The sequence below is a fragment of the Giraffa tippelskirchi genome, chromosome 5 (genome assembly GCF_054371585.1).
Source record: "Giraffa tippelskirchi isolate mGirTip1 chromosome 5, T2T-mGirTip1v1.2.pri, whole genome shotgun sequence".
Classification (NCBI taxonomy): Eukaryota; Metazoa; Chordata; class Mammalia; order Artiodactyla; family Giraffidae; genus Giraffa; species Giraffa tippelskirchi.
The window spans coordinates 158,496,322-158,517,602 of NC_137279.1; the positions used below are offsets into that span (position 1 = coordinate 158,496,322).

Sequence of the window (21,281 nt, forward strand, 5' to 3'; positions counted from 1 at the left end):
GGAGTAAGCGTCTTTTAATTTCATGGCTGCAATCACCATCAGCAGTGATTTTGGAGCCCAAAAAATAAAGTCTGACACTGTTTCCACTGTTTCCCCATCTATTTCCCATGAAGTGATGGGACCAGATTCCATGATCTTAGTTTTCTGAATGTTGAGCTTTTTGCCAACTTTTTCACTCTCCTCTTTCACTTTCATCAAGAGGCTCGTGAGTTCTTCTTCACTTTCTGCCATAAGGGTGGTGTCATCTGCATATCTGAGGTTATTGATATTTCTCCTGGCAATCTTGATTCCAGCTTGTGTTTCTTCCAGTCCAGCATTTCTCATGATGTATTCTGCATATAAGTTAAATAAGCAGGGTGACAATATACAGCCTTGATGTATTCCTTTTTCTATTTGGAGCCAGTCTGTTGTTCCATGTCCAGTTCGAACTGTTGCTTCCTGGTCTGCATACAGGCTTCTCAAGAGACAGGTCAGATGGTCTGGTATTCCCATCTCTTTCAGAATTTTCCACAGTTTATTGTGATCCACACAGTCAAAGGCTTTGGCATAGTCAATAAAGCAGAATTACATGTTTTTCTGGAACTCTTGCTTTTTTGATGATCTAGCAGATATTGGCAATTTGATCTCTGGTTCCTCTGCCTTTTCTAAAACCAGCTTGAACATCTGGGAGTTCACGGTTCACATATTGCTGAAGCCTGGCTTGGAGAATTTTGAGTATTACTTTACCAGCATGTGAGATGAGTGCAATTGTGCAGTAGTTTGAGCATTCTTTAGCATTGCCTTTCTTTGAGATTGGAATGAAAAGTGACGTTTTCCAGTCCTGTGGCCACTGCTGAGTTTTCCAGATCTGCTGGCATATTGAGTGAAGCACTTTCACAGCATCATCTTTCAGGATTTGAAATAGCTCAACTGGAATGCCATCACCTCCACTACCTTTAGGTTAAAGGAGAATAGAAAAACTAAGGTAGAAGTTTAGAGATTGAGAAACTGAGAAGATGTACACCTTAAACTTATAGACAATTTTATATGTCATTACATCAGAATAAAACTTTTATGACTTAAAAATTGTGATAAATAAATATTTTGAGAACAAAGTTCAACCGAAATAGAGTCAAAAGTAGCAGAGTGCATTAAGGTATTAAGGTGCACTGTAGAGCACTGTCATCTGGAGTTCAGAAGCCATGGTTCACTTCTAACCTGTGAATGTGACCTTATCTGGAAAAAGTCTTGCTGATGTGATTAAATTAAGCATGGCAAGATGAGATCATCCTGGATTTTCCAGGTGAGCCCTAAATTCAACTTTGAGAGTCCTTAAAACAGTCACACAGAGATGGAAGCAGAGGTTAAAGTAATACACCACAAGACAAGATGATGCTGAGGCTGAAGTGTCAATACATTTGCCACATGATGGGAAGAGCCAACTCATTGGAAAAGACCCTGATGCCGGGAAAGATTGATGGCAGTAGGACAAGGGGGTGACAGAAGAGGAGATGGTTGGATGGCGTTACTGACTCAATGGACGTGAGTTTGAGCAAACTCTGGCATATAGTGAAGGACAGGGAAGCCTGGCGTGCTGCAACACATGGGGTTTCAAAGAGTCAGACAGGACTTAGTGATTGAACAACAACAATAACCACAAGCCAAGGAACACCTGGAGCTACAAGAAGCTGGAATGAGCAAGATTAATCCGCCCGAAAAACCTCTAAAAGAGTATATGCGTACCAACATCCTGGTTTCAGACATCTGGTCTCTAGAACTGCCAGAGAATGCATTTCTGTTGATTTAAGACACTCAATTTGTGCTAATTGGTTTTAGCAGCTGTAATGAACACAATGGCGTTTTACAAAAGTATGGATCCACAGTGGATTTGGAGGGGGGAGGAGATTTCTTTTTCACCACACATTGTTTAAGAAGCGCTATTCTGCATAATATCATTGCATATAATGAATGTATTTTATCTGTTTAAATGTCTCTTTTCTCACTAAGGAGATGTGCGCTAAAGGCAGACAGGATGACTCCATATAGCGTCAGCTTTTAATTCCCATTGCCTGGCCTCTGACCTGACAAATAGTAGACAATAATACATTAAATAGGGCTTCCCAGGTGACTTGGGGGTAAAGACCCCACCTTCCATTGCAGGAGACACAGAGGTGCAAGTTTGATCCCTGAGCTAGGAAGATCCCCTGAATAGGAAATGGCAGCTCATTCCAGCATTTCTGCCTGGAGAATTCCATGGACATAGGATCTTGGAAGCCTATAGTCCTTGGGGTCGCCAAGAGTCAGACATGACTGAGTGACTGAGCATTGACAGAAGCTGCAATACATTGAAAAAACATGTAGGGCCAGGCGGATCACCTTGGGCCGTGTATGCTGAAGATAAGGCTAAGGTCTTTGATCTGCTTGACTAGAGCACCCCTAACCCATATCCCCTTTGTCTGAATTCTGAATGGCTTTCAGAACTTGTGGGGCGGTGGAGATGTCAGAAGAGATTGTCAAAGGTTGCCTTTCCCCCAGACAGCACCAGGACAACCTGTCATTAAGACAAGACTGACTTCATTCTTTCTTCAGTAAGATAGAATCTTAGTACTGTCTTTGAGAGGAAAAGGCAAAGTCAGGGTGTCTATAAGGTTTTGGGGTCTGGTTTCAGAAGCACTTTCAAGGAAGGGCTTGATTAAGATTGGGTATGGATCACGAAATAAGAGTTTAAGATTCATGGCCAGAGCAGGAGAAGCAGCAAGGATTCAGAGAATCTTGGTAAGTAAATTGTCAGCTGAGGTTTTCTGTTGAAGTGTTAAGTAGCTGAATGATCTTTTAAACCATGCTTTTTAAACTTCCAGTAGCAAACAATAGTTTCAATTTTGATTCTCTGGGCAACAGATAGCTGAAATAGTCAACTCCTGTTGATGCAGGGAATAGAATAATCCTGTTACTGTAGATAGTCACTGGATGCTTGCACATGGTCTCAGTTTTCTCAAGTCAGGTGGCACACCCGAGAGAGGAGAGTTAGTGGATGCTCAGAGACATGATCAGTTGCTTCTCAGGATGCTAACAAAAAAAAATCTTGCAATAGGAAAACTTTTGTTCTCATAACCACATAGCACTATAATGTTGACTTTTCATCACTGACCCCAGAGGAAGCCCTTTGTTCTCTCCTCTCCATCTTTCCTCTCCTTCTGGCCAAGGCATAGCCTTGACACACTTATGGGGCTACATAGTTGTCTAAAATGTGGTTAGACTTCCTTTTTTGTCCCAGAGCCCACCATGGCCAGTGTGAAAATTTGCTGGTAGGTAAGTCACAGAGGACTGCATGGGTGACTTTTTTCACATCCCTCCAGGAGCAGGAGATCAGCCTAGAAGCTTCCAAAGTGATTATCCTTTTATAAGACATCAGGTAAAATGAGCAAGCCTAGAAGGGGTGAATGCTGATGCGTGTTGGAAAGGTCAGTACTGGCCAGCTCACAGCCTCTGGTTAAGAGAGATACAGAGGCATCTGGCCCCAGACAAGAAGACCTAATCTAATTTCTAAGCAGGGAGAACATAGCTCCCTCTGAACAAACACCAGGCTTGATTTGCATAGATTTGCACTGGGAGTGGGAGGTGGTTGGGGGGGGGGAGAACTAACATTGATTGAGGGCCTGCAAGGCATTTTTTGCACATCATATCATCGAAAAGTTCAGCATATCTACAATATTTGAAATCAAATAATATTTTAGTACTCTTACAAACCTCTTTAAAATAAATTTGTAGCAAATCTTCTAAAATTAGGACACCTCCTTGGTTTTTGTTTTTTTTTCAGGATGACTTCTCTTCGGCAAAAGACATCAGTTAATAATTTCCACTGAACACATGCTACCCAGATAGGTAAGGTGAGGTCTGATCTCCTAATCCCAACAACAGCAACAACAATTCTCTAATTAATTTTGTTTGTTAATTGTGAATAAAATGAAAAGAACTGAAGGGTCAAGAGTCCATTCTCTTCCGAATTTACTTCCCACCAATGCTTCCATTTGGCTCTCTAACCCTCACTAGTTTAGTGTTAGAAGTGAGGGCATCCTCTAGAAAGGGGCGTCTTCACCTCCACCCCACCCTCCTTCACCCATGTTCAGCTTCGCTTCCTTGTAGCTCAGCACGGCTCTGCCCCTCGGCTTGCGTGACTGCTCTCCATGGTCTCCTCCTCTAGATCCCCTTTTCAGGCTCCTCTCTTTAAATCCTTTTATATATAGTTTCATGCTTGACTCTTCCTCTCTTCCCTCCACTCCCTTAGAACACTGAGGACTTCTGTGATTATTTTCATGCATACCACTTCAATCCTGCTTCTCTGCCCTGGTCTTCTGAACCCCGTTCATCCATTCATGCCACCTGACTTGATTTCTGATCGTGCAAGCGTCCCTGGAATCTTGCTCCACCCACTGCATCTGGGACCCTAGTTCTAGCATCTGCCAGAACCCCTTCTGAGCCTGTGGCATTCTACTACAAAACATGCCCAAAAAGGACTCTGCTCAACCTACAGAAATTCTCTTAACTTTAGCTTTGGATTCAAGCTCCGGTGTGATCTTGCTTCCAAAAGTCTGCGTGTGTGCTGTTGCTTCAGTCACGTGTGGGTCTTTCTGACTCTGTGGACTGTAGTCCACCAAACTCCTCTACCCATGGGATTCTCCAGGCAAGAATACTGGAGTGCGTTTCTGATGCTTTCCTCCAGGGGATCTTCCTCACTTAGGGATCCAACCTGTTTCTCCAGCATCTCCTGCATTGCAGGCTAGGTCTTTACTGCTGAGACACCAGAGTGTGTTAGTCCCTCAGTCGTGTCTGATCTTTTGCGAACCGTGAACTGTAGACCTTGAGGCTCCTCTGCCCATGGGATTTTCCAGGCAAGAATATTGGCTGCTGTTGTTGCTGCTAAGTCGCTTCAGTTGTGTCTGACTCTGTGTGACCACATAGATGGCAGTTCACAAGGCTCCTCGGTCCCTGGGATTCTCCAGGCAAGAATACTGGAGTGGGTTGCGATTTCCTCCTGCAGGAGCCACCAGGGAAGCTCCTCCAAATGTCTACCACCAATCTATTGCCATACCTTCCAGCTAGACAATACCCCTAATCTTTCCCTACATCTGAGAATTTCTTACAGTTTTTCCTCAGTTATTATAATGTTTTCGTGTCCAGTTTCTGCATACTCAAATCTCACCAAGTGTTCTTATCTTGTCCCTTGGGTTTAAGGTACCAAAGTCTGCTGGAAAGTACTTATAATAAATATAATAAATCCCAAAGGCTATCTCCAGTGAGTGTTATCCTGAAGTTCAACAGAAGGTGCATATCCACTACTTCACAGGAAAGTCCAGTTAACGGTCATTAAAGAAAAAATACATGAAGGGGAATCCCCGGGCAGTCTAGTGGTTAAGACCCTGTGCTTCCAAAGCAGGGATCATGAGTTTGGCTCCTAGTTGGAGAACTAAGGTCCTGCACACCCCATGGTATGACCAAAGAAAAAATAAAAATAAAGTATACAAAGACACTCCTATTACTATTTCAAGAAGTTAGAAAAGGTAAAAGAAATCTCAAAAAAGCAGAATAAGGAGACAGTAAGGTAAGAGCCTACACGTGTACACCAGATGTATCACCACATGGTCAACACCGAAATCAGATTGATTATATTCTTTGCAGCCAAAGATGGAGAAGCTCTATACAGTCAGCAAAAACAAGACCGGGAGCAGACTGTGGCTAGGATCATGAACTGCTTATTGCCAAATTCAGACTTAAATTGAAGAAAGTAGGGAAAACCACTAGACCATTCAGGTATGACCTAGATCAAATCCCTTATGAGTATACCGTGGAAGTGAGAAATAGATTTAAGGGTCTAGACCTGATAGACAGAGTGCCTGATGAACTATGGACAGAGGTTCGTGACATTGTACAGGAGACAGGGATCAAGAAAATCCCCATGGAAAAGAAATGCAAAAAAGCAAAATGGCTGTCTGAGGAGGCCTTACAGATAGCTTGGAAGAGAAGAGAAGCGAAAAGCAAAGGAGAAAAGGAAAGATATTCCCATCTGAATGCAGAGTTCCAAATAATAGCAAGGAGAGATAAGAAAGCCTTCCTCAGTGATCAATGCAAAGAAATAGAGGAAAACAACAGATTGGGAAAGACTAGAGATCTCTTCAAGAAAATTAGAGATACCAAAGGGACATTTCATGCAAAGATGGGCTCAATAAAGGACAGAAATGGTATGGACCTAACAGAAGCAGAAGATATTAAGAAGAGGTGGCAAGAATACACAGAAGAACTGTACAAAAAAGATCTTCATGACCCAGATAATCACGATGGTGTGATCACTCACCTAGAGCCAGACATCCTGGAATGTGAAGTCAAGTGGGGCTTAGAAAGCATCAGTATGAACAAAGCTAGTGGAGGTGATGGAATTCCAGTTGAGCTATTTCAAATCCTCAAAGGTGATGCTGTGAAAGTGCTGCACTCGATATGCCAGCAAATCTGGAAAACTCAGCAGTGGCCACAGGACTGGAAGAGGTCAGTCTTCGTTCCAATCCCAAAGAAAGGCAATCCCAAAGAATGCTCAAACTACCGCACAATTGCACTCATCTCACATGCTAGTAAAGTAATGCTCAAAATTCTCCAAGCCAGGCTTCAGCAATACGTGAACCGTGAACTTTCAGATGTTCAAGCTGGTTTTAGAAAAGGCAGAGGAACCAGAGATCAAATTGCCAATATCCGCTGGATCATCGAAAAAGCAAGAGAGCTCCAGAAAAACATGTAATTCTGCCTTATTGACTATGCCAAAGCCTTTGACTGTGTGGATCACAATAAACTGTGGAAAATTCTGAAAGAGATGGGAATACCAGACCATCTGACCTGTCTCTTGAGAAAGCTGTATGCAGGTCAGGAAGCAACAGTTCGAACTGGACATGGAACAACAGACTGGTTCCAAATAGGAAAAGGAGTACTTCAAGGCTGTATATTGTCACCCTGCTTATTTAACTTGTATGCAGAGTACATCATGAGAAACGCTGGGCTGGAGGAAACACAAGCTGGAATCAAGATTGCCGGGAGAAGTATCAATAACCTCAGATATGCGGATGACACCACCCTTATGGCAGAAAGTGAAGAAGAACTAAAGAGCCTCTTGATGAAGGTGAAAGAGGAGAGTGAAAAGGTTGGCTTAAAGCTCAACGTTCAGAAAACTAAGATCATGGCATCTGGTCCCAAAACTTCATAGGAAATAGATGGGGAAACAGTGGAAACAGTGGCTGACTTTATTTTTTTGGGCTCCAAAATCACTGCTGATGGTGACTGCAGCCATGAAATTAAGAGACGCTTACTCCTTGGAAGGAAGGTTATGGCCAACCTAGATAGCATATTTAAAAGCAGAGACATTACTTTGCCAACAAAAGTCCGTCTAGTCAAGGCTATGGTTTTTCCAGTGGTCATGTATGGATGTGAGAGTTGGACGGTGAAGAAAGCTGAGCGCCGCAGAATTGATGCTTTTGAACTGTGGTGTTGGAGAAGACTCTTGAGAGTCCCTTGGACTGCAAGAAGATCCAATCAATCCATCCTAAAAGAGATCAATCCTGGGTGTTCATTGGAAGGTCTGATGTTGAAGCTGAAACTCCAATACTTTGGCCACCTCATGCGAAGGGTTGACTCATTGGGAAAGACCCTAATGTTGGGTAGGATTGGGGGCAGGAGGAGAAGGGGATGACAGAGGATGAGATGGTTGGATGGCATCACCGACTCGATGGACATGGGTTTGGGGAGACTCCGGGAGTTGGTGTTGGACAGAGAGGCCTGGCGTGCTGCAATTCATGGGGTCGCAAAGAGTCAGACACGACTAAGCGACTGAACTCAACTCAAGGTAAGAGCAGAAATTAATGTCAAGAAAACAAAAATGCAATTCTAAAAGCTGTAACTTTGTAATTTTAAAATCTGGATTGCTGAAAAATGTGGATGTTGGTAATTCCTTTAAAGGAGAAACTGTAGGAAAAAGCACAACAATACAAAATTATGCCAAAGTGAAACTTGCCCCATATACAGAGGAAGGATAGATACGTGTGAGACTATTATGTACTATTACGATTAGTTTATTTGAAAATTCAAATAAAATTGATGCTTTCCTATGAAAATGTATCTTACCAAAATTAGATTAGAAAGAGATAGAAAACCTAAAGAAACTAATGACATACAAGAAATTCAGAAAATTCTTCTCAAAAACCCTAGTCCCAGATCATTTCATGTGAATCTTTCAAATACTGAGCAAACAGATATTTCTGATGCTGTTTAAAGTATTCAAGAGCAGAGATATGTGGAAAATATCTTACTTCATTTTTTAAAATTGGTAAATCATTAATTTTGTAAGTTAATAAAAACAAAGCTACAAATTAATTTTACTTTTGAAAGAAATGAAAAAGAAAAAGAAGTCTAAAAACATGTATCTCCACATATAAATTTTATATTTGCTCAGTCATGTCCAACTCTTCGCGACTCCATGGACTGTAGCCTACCAGGCTCCTCTGTCCATGGGATTTTCCAGGCAAGAATACTGGAGTGGGTTGCCATTTCCTTCTCCAGGAGATCTTTCCAAATCAGGGATTGAACCCAGGTCTCCTGCATTGTAGACAGACGCTTTACCATCTGAGCCACCAGGGAAGTCCATGTGTGTGTATATGTGTATACACACACACACACGCATATATATATATATAAATCAAGCCAGAAATACATTAGAAGACTGAACCACCAAGACCAAGGGAAGTTCATTTCATGAATCAAGAAATTAAGGATGGTAACATACTAGGAAATTTGACAATATAATTTAATTTTAAATAAGTCAAAAGATAAAAACCATCTGATTGTCCTTTGGAATGTTGAAAATGCATTTCATAAAATTCTTCCACCCATTTCTTATAAACCTGTTAATAAAATGAAAATGTAGGGGTGTTCCCTTGTCATAAGGACAACATTTTTCAAAACCAAAGCCAGAATATGTTTAATGCTAAAACACTAAAGGCATTTCTAATAAAGTCAGATACAAGGGGGAGTCTGACAGCACCATTATTATTGGATATTGTTCTAGAACTTCCTGCCAATGAAATTAGAAAAGGATGGGATTTAATCATGTAATTAATAAAAAGGAGTTTGCACAACTCATTATTTACATATCATATGGTTGTACATATAAAAAGAAGAAAAAGAGAAGCATCTTAAATCTACTAGAAAAATAAAAGAGTGAGGAAATAGATTATTTACAAAATTAACACTAAAAAATGTATTTTACTAAAAATAACTTCTATTAAAGTTTTAGGTCAAGATGGTCGATGAAGAACATGCTAAAACACTCCCTTCCATGCCTAAAACATAGTAATATTAGACAGCATATTATTTAAAATACTTGAGTATTCATATAGTTTAAGAATACATGTCTCAAAGGAAAGAAAAAGGGAATTCCCTGGTGATGCAGTGGTTAAGAACTTGCCTTCCGGTGCAGAGGACCTGGGATTTTTGGGTTTTTTTGTTTTTTTGCTTTTTTTGGTTTCTGGAAAACTTTATATTAAAATTCATTTCTGCCCCAAAAGACTATTGAAACTGCTGTCGGCTACCTGGAAGACAATGCGTGTAATGAAACACATATATTACTGCTTTTTATTTTGGAGAACTATGCTACAAATGTTTCTATCATATGTGCTTAACAGTGGCTGGAAGACCAATGAAAAACAATATTTACCTCTGTGACCACAGAAGCCTGGTGACTCATGACTGCATCTGCTATTTGAAGCTGGTGTTGCTATTTTGTCAGCTACAATCCCCAAAGCTTTTTCCTTTACTCAGGTTCTTAAAACACCTATTTTTCTAAGGAATTCAGTGATAATTCTAAGTAAAAACAGTAAGTAGTACAACTAACTACTACTGTTTCCTCTCACAGTCAACCCTAATTTCTTTCTGTGAGACATGATGTTTACGTCACCAAATTTTTCACTGGTAAAAAATTCTTCATGCTTCTTAATTTTGAAATTTTTCATAAACTTTAGTGTTAAACTCTGGTTGGTAAATTTTTTAGACTAAGAACACTGGATAAGCTTTTCTTCATTTGGTGTCAATTCTGGTATCAAAGTCTTGAGCGTTTACTGAAGCTTGCATGTGTTATAGATGGGTTCTCTGGTGTTTAATAAGATGGGAATTTTGACTGAATTTTTTTCCACATTCATGACATGTAAAGGGCTTCTCTCCTGTGTTAGTTCTTTGATGTGTTCTTTTTTTGATACTTTGTCTCCTGGTGCTTGTATTTCTAAGTCAGAAAGACACACAGGGCGATAATCTTCCATGTCATTTTTCAGTTTTATCTGTGAAAGCAGCTCTCCAGGATTGTCTTTGAACACTGGAGATCCTTGAATATATGGCTCTTCCCCTTGCTCAACATGAGATCACTTTAGGTTTGGGGAGCACAAATAATTTTAGAGAGATGACAGTCATAGTTTTCTTTGATGAGATGTAAATTTTGATTGAAGCTTTTCCCACACCAGGAGCATTTATATGGTTTTACTCCTTGGTGTGTTGTTAAGTGCTTATTAAGATCTGACCTCCATCTAAACCTCTTATCACACTGTTGACATTTATACGGTTTCTCTTCAGTGTGAATTCTTTGGTGCTTAATAAGGTCAGAGCTAACTCTGAAGCTTTTTCCACATTCCTGACACTTAAAAGGCTTCTCTGTTGCTCGTTCTTTTGTATGAAGCTCAATAAATTTCAGCAGCTCTTCTTCCCACCAGTTGAAAAGTTTCTTTCTTTCCTTCACTGGAAAATCTTGGTGCCATTTCCTCAGCCTATGCACATCACCATGATTTTCTTTGCCCGTTGTTTTCTGATGAACATTCACACTGGCTTTTCTTGATACTTTGTCTCCTGGTGCTTGTATTTCTAAGTCAGAAAGACACATAGGTTGATCATTTTCCATGTCATTTTTCAGTTTTATCTGTGAAAGCAGCTCTCCAGGATTTTCTTTGAACACTGGAGATCCTTATATATATGGCTCTTCCCCTTGCTCTAAACAAGAGATCACTTTAGGTTTGGGAAACACAAATAATTCTAGAGAGATGACAGTCTCATAGTTTTCGTGCATTACGTCATTGTAGAGGGCCTTCTGAGTGGGATCCAGTAGTTCCCATTCTTCCTGGGAAAAGTATGTGGCCACTTCCTCAAATGGCAGCAAACTCTGGGACTCAGGCAAGATGAACTCAGGTGCCACTGTCCAGTCTTTGATGTTTGTTTGCTCAGGAAGGGCTAGGATTTGGTAAGTAGGTACCACCCTCTCACATACAGGCTCAGGTACTTTGTGGATATTCCTGCTCAGCAGCTCTTGTAGACCCTGGTGTATATTTCAAACTTCTTCCTCCTGGGACATGCCCACTGGCTGGGACTCTGCTGGCTTCAGCTGGAAGCCTGGGGCCTCTGCTGCTTCTCCCAGGAGCACTGCCTCCTTTCCCAGCTCCTGGACTGAAGTCTTCAGATCTACTGTCATCATTCTGATCTAGGAACAATTCTGCTCCTGTGCTGGATACACCACCAGCTCCAGATCTGACAACTGAGGCCCAGTTTCGTTTGGAACAAAATCAATGAAACAATCTTCTTCCTTGATCCTTCTGGGAAGATGAAGCTGGTCTTCATCTGGTCAGGAAGCTAGGATCCCACATGCCACAGGGCAGCTAAGCCTGATCCCCTCAACTAGAGAAAAGCCCAAGAGCCACGATGCAAGATCGTGAGTGCTGCAAGTAAGACCAAAATTAAAGAAATAATAATTTTTAAAAAGGCAAGAAGAAAGAATTCCCTAGGTATCAAATATAGAGCAGTAGCTGAGGTTATGTAGCCCTCAAGAGAACTAGAGATGGGCTGTAGAGGTTTGTGTTTAAAAGCCCACAGGCCTGGCATTTAATGAGGACACGGGGCTGGAGTCAGGACCAAGCTGCCATCCACAAACAGGAATCCGAGTGTCCTTCCACTCTCCCAGGTTCTCAACAAGAAGAGAGACTTAGTCCTCCCAGACTGGAATCATATAGCTGGAAACAGGTCTGTTGTACCAGATAACGTGTGGGACCTGCATTCCGAAAGTAGCCAAATTCAAATCAATCCACAAACATAAAAAATGGTCTTATCTAGAGTCGGGGGACTCAAAACAGTACCTGAGCAGAGGCAACCAAATGGAGTTTCCCCAAATAGAGACTCCCTCCCCCTCTACAAGCCAGGTCATGAGTAATAATTCCTTGAGCAAGAATTATACATGTGAGGAAATGCAATACCATTTAATACACTCGTGAAGAAGTAAAGCTACTAGAACAATCTAAAAGAGAAATTAAAAATAAATACACTGGAGATGAATGAATAAAGAAAGAATGACATCATTAAGCATAAATAGGAGGTGGTGTTCTACAGGCATGACTCAAGCCAGTAAGGCTTCCACCCTTAGTCACTTGCACCGCCAGATTCTTTCCTCTTCAGCAATCTGCTGAACGAGGTCCCTGTGGACCCACATGTCTGGTCCCAACTCCTGCAGCCCACTGGTGATTTCCTCTTTGGGAACCTTGGATATAAAGGTGCCACCATCCACTTCAACAGCATTTCCTAAAAATGAATTTCTAATAGAAGGGGTTGTGGAGGGGCCTCCATCCACTACTACCTAGAAGATCCTCATTTCTTAGGCCACTCCACCCCTCCATCCAAAGCACAGCAGGGGAAGGGGTTTCAGGAAGGGGCAGAAGCCTTAATGGAAACACAGAAAAAGTTCTACTGCACCCTTCCCTCAAGGCTGTCCAGGGCCTTTTCCATGGTGACCTGCTTTCTGATTTGTCTATTGTTTCAAAATTTCAACTCCACAGCAATCTTACATTTTGTTTATAAATCCAGACATGATTCAGCATGCAGAATAATTTGCAAACAGAAGTATTATGATCTCAGTAGACAATATTGAAAGTTATGTGACAAGATACCACTTTTTTCTTATTAGAAGTTTTAAAAAAAATTACAATAGTCTCCCCCTAAATCACAGTTTAACTTTCCACAGTTTTAAATACCCATGGTCAACCTCAATCCAAAAATAGTAAATAGAAGATTCTAGAGAGAAACAATTTGTAAGTTTTAGATTTCATGCAGTTCTGACGAGTGTGATGAAATCTCAAGTGTCTTGCCCTGTCATGTCATTTGAACAATCCCTTTGTTCAGCATCTCCCATCCATTACCCACTTAAACCCCATCTAAGGTTATCAGATAGCTAGCTGTAGTATTGCAGTGCTGATGTTCCAGTGACCCTATCTGAAGTAATAATGGCCCTCGGAATAGTGCTGCTGGACATTTTGATACACTAGAGAGAAGCTATAAAGTGCTTCTTTTAAGTGAAAAGGTGAAAGCTCTCTACATAATAAGGAAAGAAGAAAGTCCTTATGCTGATGTTCCTGTGATCTACTTAGGAATATTCGTTCCTAAGTATGGATGAATGACCCTATTACTGTAAGAATTAATATTACTGTAATTGTAAGAAGGAAGGAGCAATTTGTGTTAGTTTTGCTGTTGCATCTCAAATTACAAAAGTTGTAGTTGCAGCACCTGGTAAGTGCTTAGATAAGATGGAAAAGGTAATAAATTTGTACAATAAGATATTTGGAGAGAGGAAAAATACAACCCTATAACTTATATTACAGTATGTTCTTATAATTGTTCTATTGTATTCTACTATTTTTAATCTCTTACTGTGCCTAAATTATAAATTAAACATTATTACAGATATATTTATGCAGAAAAATGAACCAGTGCAGTTGATCCTTGATTAACGTAGGGGCTAGGGGTACTTACACATAGTTGAAAATCCAAGTGTAATATGTTGTCAAGCCCTCTGTATCTGAGGATCAATGCAATATTTTGCAACCTCGAAAAGGAAGATCCTGTCATAAGCTACAATATGGATGGACTTTTAGGATAATATACTAAGTGAAGTAAGCCAGTTACAAAGATTCAGTATTGATGATTTTATTCATATGAGCAATTCTAGAGTAGTCCATCATAAAAATAGGAAGTACAAAAGTGGACAGGGAGGGGATATTAAGTGTTGAGTTTCAGTTTTGTAAAATGAAAAGCTTTAGAGATCTGTTGGGAAACAGTATGAAGGGAACGGCTACCCACTCCAGTATTCTGGCCTGGAGAATTCTATGGACTGTATAGTCTATAGGGTTGCAAAGAATCAGACGTGACTGAGAGACTTTCACTTCACTTTCACAACTGAATATTTTAAAATGTTTGAGATGGTAAATTTAATGTTTTGCAACTGCAACCACAATTAAAAATAAAATAAAGTTTTAGACCCTGGAGTCAATATGCTAACACAGAAAAAGCATAAATATGAAAAAGATACACAGGCAACCATTTGGAATTTCACATTATTCACATTGCTGTCTACTTCAGTAATGTGAACAATTAGATAATCTGCATGATTTTTCATTTTGTCTTCTGTTAAATGGGGGACAATAGCACAGAAGACTTTTGTGATGATAAAGGAGATTGTGTGTGTATGAAAAGCACCCTCAGTTCAGTTCAGTCGCTCAGTCGTGTCCAACTCTTTGCAACCCAATGGACTACAGCATGCTAGGCCTCCCTGTGCATCACCAGCTACCGAAGCTTGCTCAAACTCATGTCCATTGAGTCGGTGATGCCATTCAACCATCTCATCCCCTTTTCCTACCCCCTTCTATCTTTCCCAGCATCAGGATCTTTTCCAGTGAGCAAGTTCTTCGCATCAGGTGGCCGAAGTATTGGAATTTCAGCTTCAACATCAGTCCTACCAATGAATATTTAGGACTGATTTCCTTAGGATGGCCTGGTTGGATCTCCTTGCAGTCCAAGGGACTCTCAAGAGTTTCTCCAACACCACAGTTCAAAAGCATTAATTCTCCAGTGCTCTGCTTTCTTTATAGTCCAACTCTCACATCCAAACATGACTACTGGAAAAACCATAGCCTTGACTAGAGGCACCTTTTTGGCAAAGTAATGTCTCTGCTTTCGAATATGCTGTCTAGGTTGGTCATAACTTTTCTTTCAAAGAGTGAGCATCTTTTAATTTCAGAACTGCAGTCACCATCTGCAGTGATTTTGGAGCCCTAAAAAATAAAGTCTCTCACTGTTTCCATTGTTTCCCCATCTATTTCCCATGAAGTGATGGGAGTGGATGCCATGATCTTAGTTTTCTGAATGTTGAGCTTTAAGCCAACTTTTTCACTCTCCTCTTTCACTTTCATCAAGAGGCTGTTTAGTTTTTCTTTGCTTTTTGCCATAAGGGTGGTGTCATTTGCATATCTGAGGTTATTGATATTTCTCCCGGCAATCTTGATTCCAGCTTGTGCTTCATCCAGCCCAGCGTTTCTCATGATGAACTCTGCATATAAGTTAAACAAGCAGGGTGACAATATACAGCCTTGATGTACTCCTTTCCCAATTTGGAACCAGTCTGTTCCATGTCCAGTTCTAACTGTTGCTTCCTGATCTGCATATAGATTTTTCAAAAGGCAGGTCAGGTGGTCTGGGATTGCCATCTCTTTAAGAATTTTCCACAGTTTGTGATGATATACACAGTCAAAGGCTTTGGCATAGTCATTAAAGCAGAAATAGATGGTTTTCTGGAACTTTCTTGCTTTTTCGATGATCCAGCAGATGTTGGCAATTTGATCTCTGGTTCCTCTGTTTTTTCTAAAACCAGCTTGAATATCTGGAATTTCATGGCTCACGTACTGTTGAAGCCTGTGATGAGGGCAATTGTGCAGTAGTTTTAACATTTTTTTTGGCATTGCCTTTCTTTGGGATTGGAATGAAAAATGACTTTTTCCAGTCCTATGGCCACTGCTGAGTTTTCCAAATTTGCTGGCATGTTGAGTGCAGCACTTTCACAGCATCATCTTTTAGGATTTGAAATAGCTCAACTGGAATTCCATCACCTCCACTAGTTTTTTTTGCAGTGATGCTTCCTAAAGGCCACTTGACTTCACATTCTAGGATATTTGGTTCTAGGTGAGTGATCACACCATTGTGATTATCTGGGTTGTGAAGATCTTTTTTGTATAGTTCCTCTGTGTACTGTTGCCACCTCTTCTTATTATTTTCTGCTTCTCTTATGTCCATACCATTTCTGTCCTTTATTGAGACCATCTTTGCATGACATGTTCTCTTGGTGTCTCTAATTTTCTTGAAGAGATCTCTAGTCTTTCCCATTCTATTGTTTACCTCTATTTCTTTGCACTGATCACTGAGGAAGGCTTTCTTGTCCCTCTTTGCTATTCTTTGGAACTCTGTATTCAAATGTGGGTATATCTGTCCTTTACGCCTTCACTTCTCTCCTTTTCACAGCTATTTGTATGGCCTCCTCAGAAGCCATTTTGCTTTTTTGCATTTCTGTTTCTTGGGGATAGTGTTGGTCTCTGTCTCCTGTACAATGTCATGAACCTCCTTAGTGTCTACTATACAGCAGAGGTTCAGTGGTCTTCACATATTCTCACTCCCTGGTCTTCACCAGAGTGTCCATGTGCTCAGCTGACTCCAAAGAGGAAACAACACAAAGGTCCAATTAAGGCAGATTTGTTCCACAAATAAGTTGACATAAAATGGCATTTAAATTCATGCTTTTTATCTTACAAGCCTAGTAAATTTATGGATGGAGAAAAAAATATTTTACTTTTATCAAATCTCCAGTGATGGAGCCATTTGTGTGCATGTGTGTATATATACATATATGCATATATATATATATGCACATATATATGTATGTGTACATATGTATATATTTAAGAAAAGCATTGCTGTCATTAAACTAACAACATACTAGGTCATAAATGTAACCATTTCTCTGAGTCGACACATGCTTCAATTCCACATGAAAACAAAGAAGTTGAGAGACCTTCTGATTCCCTGAAAAGTTCAGTCCTGAAGATATGGAGTAGACCTGGGCTGCAAATGACTTGGACCTGGCAGAGTCAGGCCTCTTCCCAAGATGGTATAACTAGAAATTATTTGGATGGTTCTTCATTTCATAATGCCAGAGTCACCTTGAACAAATTGGCAATACTCAGCAGAATTAAACATAAGCTTACTTTAGGAGCCAACAGAGGGACTCTCACCCAGGTCCCTAAAGGGATCAGGGTGAAAATATTTGGAGGTAGCATTGTTTGCAGTAAAGGCTTCCCTGATAGCTCAGTTGGTACGAATCTGCCTGCAATGCAGGAGACCTCAGTTCGATTCCTGGGTCAGAAAGATCCACTGGAAAAGGGATTGTTGGGCTTCCACTCCAGTATTCTTGGGCTTCCCTTGTGGCTCAGCTGCTAAAGAATCCACCTGCAATGCGGGAGATCTGGATTCAATCCCTGGCTTGGGAAGATCCCCTGGAGAAGGGAAAGGCTACCCATTCCAGTATTCTGGCCTGGAGAATTCCATGGACTGTATAGTCCATGGAGTCACAAAGAGTTGGACATGACTGAGCGACTTTCACTTTCACTTGCACTTTGTTTGCAGTGGTGGGAAGTTGGAGGCAGCTTGGTGTTTATCACTAGAAAAACTGATAGATAAAATATGGTAGATGCATGCAGTAAAATTCAAATTAAAAAAAAAATGAATTACAGACTGGGAAGAAAATGGCAGAGGAGTAACATGGAGAGATTGCCAGCCTCCCCACAAATACATGAAAAACTCATCAAGATATGGAACAACTCCTTTGAAGCAACATCTAGGCAACAGCAGAAGATCCCAGGCATTCAGGGGAACAGGCTAAGTTCCCTGAAATCAGAACACAGGCACAAGTCACCCCTAACAAGAAATCAACACAAACCACTCAACCAACATTTTCTTCCAAGGGTGGGGGCGGGAGGGAGAAGAAGGAATACAACCTTAAAGCCTGGGAAAAGGAGACCTCAAGTGGAGCAAGGTAGGAAAAAAATGATGAAAAGACAGAGAAATACAGCAGAAATGAAAGAACAAGGTGGAAACTCACAAGACCAAATAAATGAAGAGGAAATAAGCAATCTACCTGAAAGAAAATTCAGAATAATGATGGTAAAGATGCTCCAAAGACTTGAAAACATAATGGAGAAAATGCAAGAAACATTCAACACAGTTAATACAATCACCAAGGACATAGAAGAAATAAAGAATAAGCAAACAGAGAGGAATAACACAATTACTGAAGTTAAAAATACTCTAGAAGTAACTGATAGCAGAATAACTGAGGTAGAGGAATAGATAAGTGATCTGGAAGATAGAACGGTGGAAATAACTGCTGAAGAGCAGAATAAAGGGAAAAGAATTAAAAGAATTGAGGATAGCCTCAGAGAGCTTTGGAACAATATTAAATGCACCAACATTTGAGTCATAGACGTCCCAGAGGAAGAAGAAAGAAAGGCACTGAGAAAATTTTTGAAGAAATAATAGTTGAAAACTTCCCCACCATGGGAAAGAAAATAGTCAATCAAATCCAAGAAGCATAGAGAGTCCCTTACATGAGAAACCCAAGGAGAAACACATTGAGACACATATTAATCAAACTCACAGAGATTAAGCACAAAGAAAGAATATTAAAGGCAGCAAGGGAAAAGCAGCAAGTAAAATACAAGGGAAAACCCATATGATTAACAGCAGATCTTTCAGCAGAAACTCTGCAGCCCAGAAGGGAATGGGAGGATGTATTTAAAGTACTGAAAAAGAAAAATCTACAACCATGATTACTGTACCCAGCAAAGACCTCATTTAAAATTGATGGAGAAATCAAAAGCTTTATAGACAAGCAGAAGTTAAGAGAATTTAGCACCACCAAACCAGCCTTACAACAAATACTGAAGGGATTTATATAGCCAGTAAACTCAAGAGAAAGGATAGACATACAAAAACAAACCCAAAGCAATCAAGAAAATGCCAATAGAAACATATGTATCAATAATTATCTTAAATGTAAATGAATTAAATACATCAACCAAAAGATACAGACTGATTGAATGGATACAAAAACTAGACCCTTATATATGTGGCATACAAGAGACCCACTTAAGACTTAGAGACACATACAGACTGAAAGTAAAAGGATGGAAAAATATAGTCCATGTAATGGGAAACCAAAATAAAGCTGGAGTGGCAATCCTTATTTCAGACAAAATAGACTAAAATAAAGAATATTACAAGAGACAAATAAGGACACTACATAAGGATCAAGGGATCAATCCAAGAAGACATAACAATTGTAAATACTTATGCACTCAATTTAGGAGTACCTCAATACATAAGGCAAACACTAACAGGCAAAAGAGGGGAAATTGAGAGTAACAAAATAATAGTAGGGAACTTTAACATTCCATTTACACCAGTGGACAGATCATCAAAACAGAATAAATAATAAAGCATAAACCTCAAATGAAACATTAGACCAAATAGATCTAATTGATATCTTCAGGACATTCCATCCAAATGCAGAAGAATACACTTTCTTCTCAACTGCACATGGAACATTCTCCAGGATAGATCACATCTTGGGCCACAAATCAAGCCTTAGTAAATTTAAGAAAATTGAAATCATATCAAGTATCTTCTCTGACCAAAATGCTATAAGACTAGATATCAACTACAGGGGAAAAAACTGCCAAAAACACAAACTCACGGAGATTAAACAGTATATTACTAAATAATGAAGAGGTTACTGAAGAAGAAAGAAGGAAAATCAAAAGATTCCTAGAAACAAATGACAATGAAAACAGACTCCAAATCTATGGAATTCAGCAAAAGCAGTTCTAAGAAGGAAGTTTATAGCAATACAATCCAACCTCAAGAAACAAGAAAAGCATTGAATAGACAACCTAACTTTTCATCTAGAGCATGTGGAAAAAGAAGAACAGAAAAACCCCAAAGTTAGCAAAAGGAAAGAAATCACAAAAACCAGAGCAGAAATAAATGAGGAAGAAATGAAGGAAACAATAGCAAAGATTAATAAAGCTAAAAGCTGGTTCTTTCAGAAGATAAACAAAATTGACAACTTGTCAAAAAATGGACAGACTCATCAAGAAAAAAAAGGGAAAAAAATCAAATCAACAAAATTAGAAATGAAAAAAGAGAGGTTGCAACAGACAACAGTGAAGGAAATGGCAAGCCACTCCAGTATTCTTGCCTAGAGAGTCCTGTGGACAGAGGAGCCTGGTGGGCTGCTTTCCATGGGGTTGCACAGAGTCAGACATGACTTAAGTGCCTTAGCATGCATGTATGCACTGGAGAAGGAAATGGCAACCAACTCCAGTGTTCTTGCCTGGAGAATCCCAGGGACGGCGGAGTCTGGTGGGCTGCCATCTATGGGGTCACACAGAGTTGGATACAACTGAAGCAACTTAGCAGCAGCAGCAGCAGCAGCTCTTTTGCTGCCCTGTATGTAGATCATCATTACTGTCTTTTTAAATTCCATATTTATGCATTAATATACAGTATACATGTCTCTCTTTCTGACTTACTTCACTCTTTATAATAGGCTCCAGTTTCATCTACCTCATTAGAACTGACTCAAATGCTTTCCTTTTTATAGCTGAGTAATATTCCATTGTGGAAATGTACCACAACTTCCTTATCCATTCACCTGCTGATGGAGAGATAGGTTGTTTCTATGTCCTAGCTATTGTAAATAGTACTGCAATGAAAACTGGGGTACTTGTGTCTCTTTCAATTCTTGTTTCCTCTGGGTGTATGCCCAGCAATGGGATTGCTGGGTTATCAGTTCAGCTCAGTTCAGTTCAGTCGCTCAGTCGTGTCCGACTCTTTGCGACCAAATGAATTGCAGCACGCCAGGACTCTCTGTCCATCACCAACTCCCAGAGTCTACGCAAACCCATGTCCATCGAGTCAGTGATGCCATCCAACCATCTCATCCTCTGTCGTCCCCTTCTCCTGCCCCCAATCCTACCCAACGTTAGGGTCTTTTCCAATGAGTCAACTCTTTGCATGAGGTGGCCAAAGTATTGGAGTTTCAGCTTCAACATCAGTCCTTCCAATGAACACCCAGGATTGATCTCCTTTAGGATGGATTGATTGGATCTTCTTGCAGTACAAGGGACTCTCAAGAGTCTTCTCCAACACCACAGTTCAAAAGCATCAATTCTTCTATGCTCAGCTTTCTTCACCGTCCAACTCTCACATCCATACATGACCACTGGAAAAACCATAGCCTTGACTAGACGGACTTTTGTTGGCAAAGTAATGTCTCTGCTTTTAAATATGCTATCTAGGTTGACCATAACCTT

General features: G+C 40.2%; 1 pseudogene; it reads right to left on the reverse strand.

The window, feature by feature from the left end:
* Positions 1 to 10,140: 10,140 nt before the first annotated feature.
* LOC145505281 (zinc finger protein 75D pseudogene) lies at positions 10,141 to 11,518 on the reverse strand (annotated as a pseudogene).
* Positions 11,519 to 21,281: the final 9,763 nt, after the last annotated feature.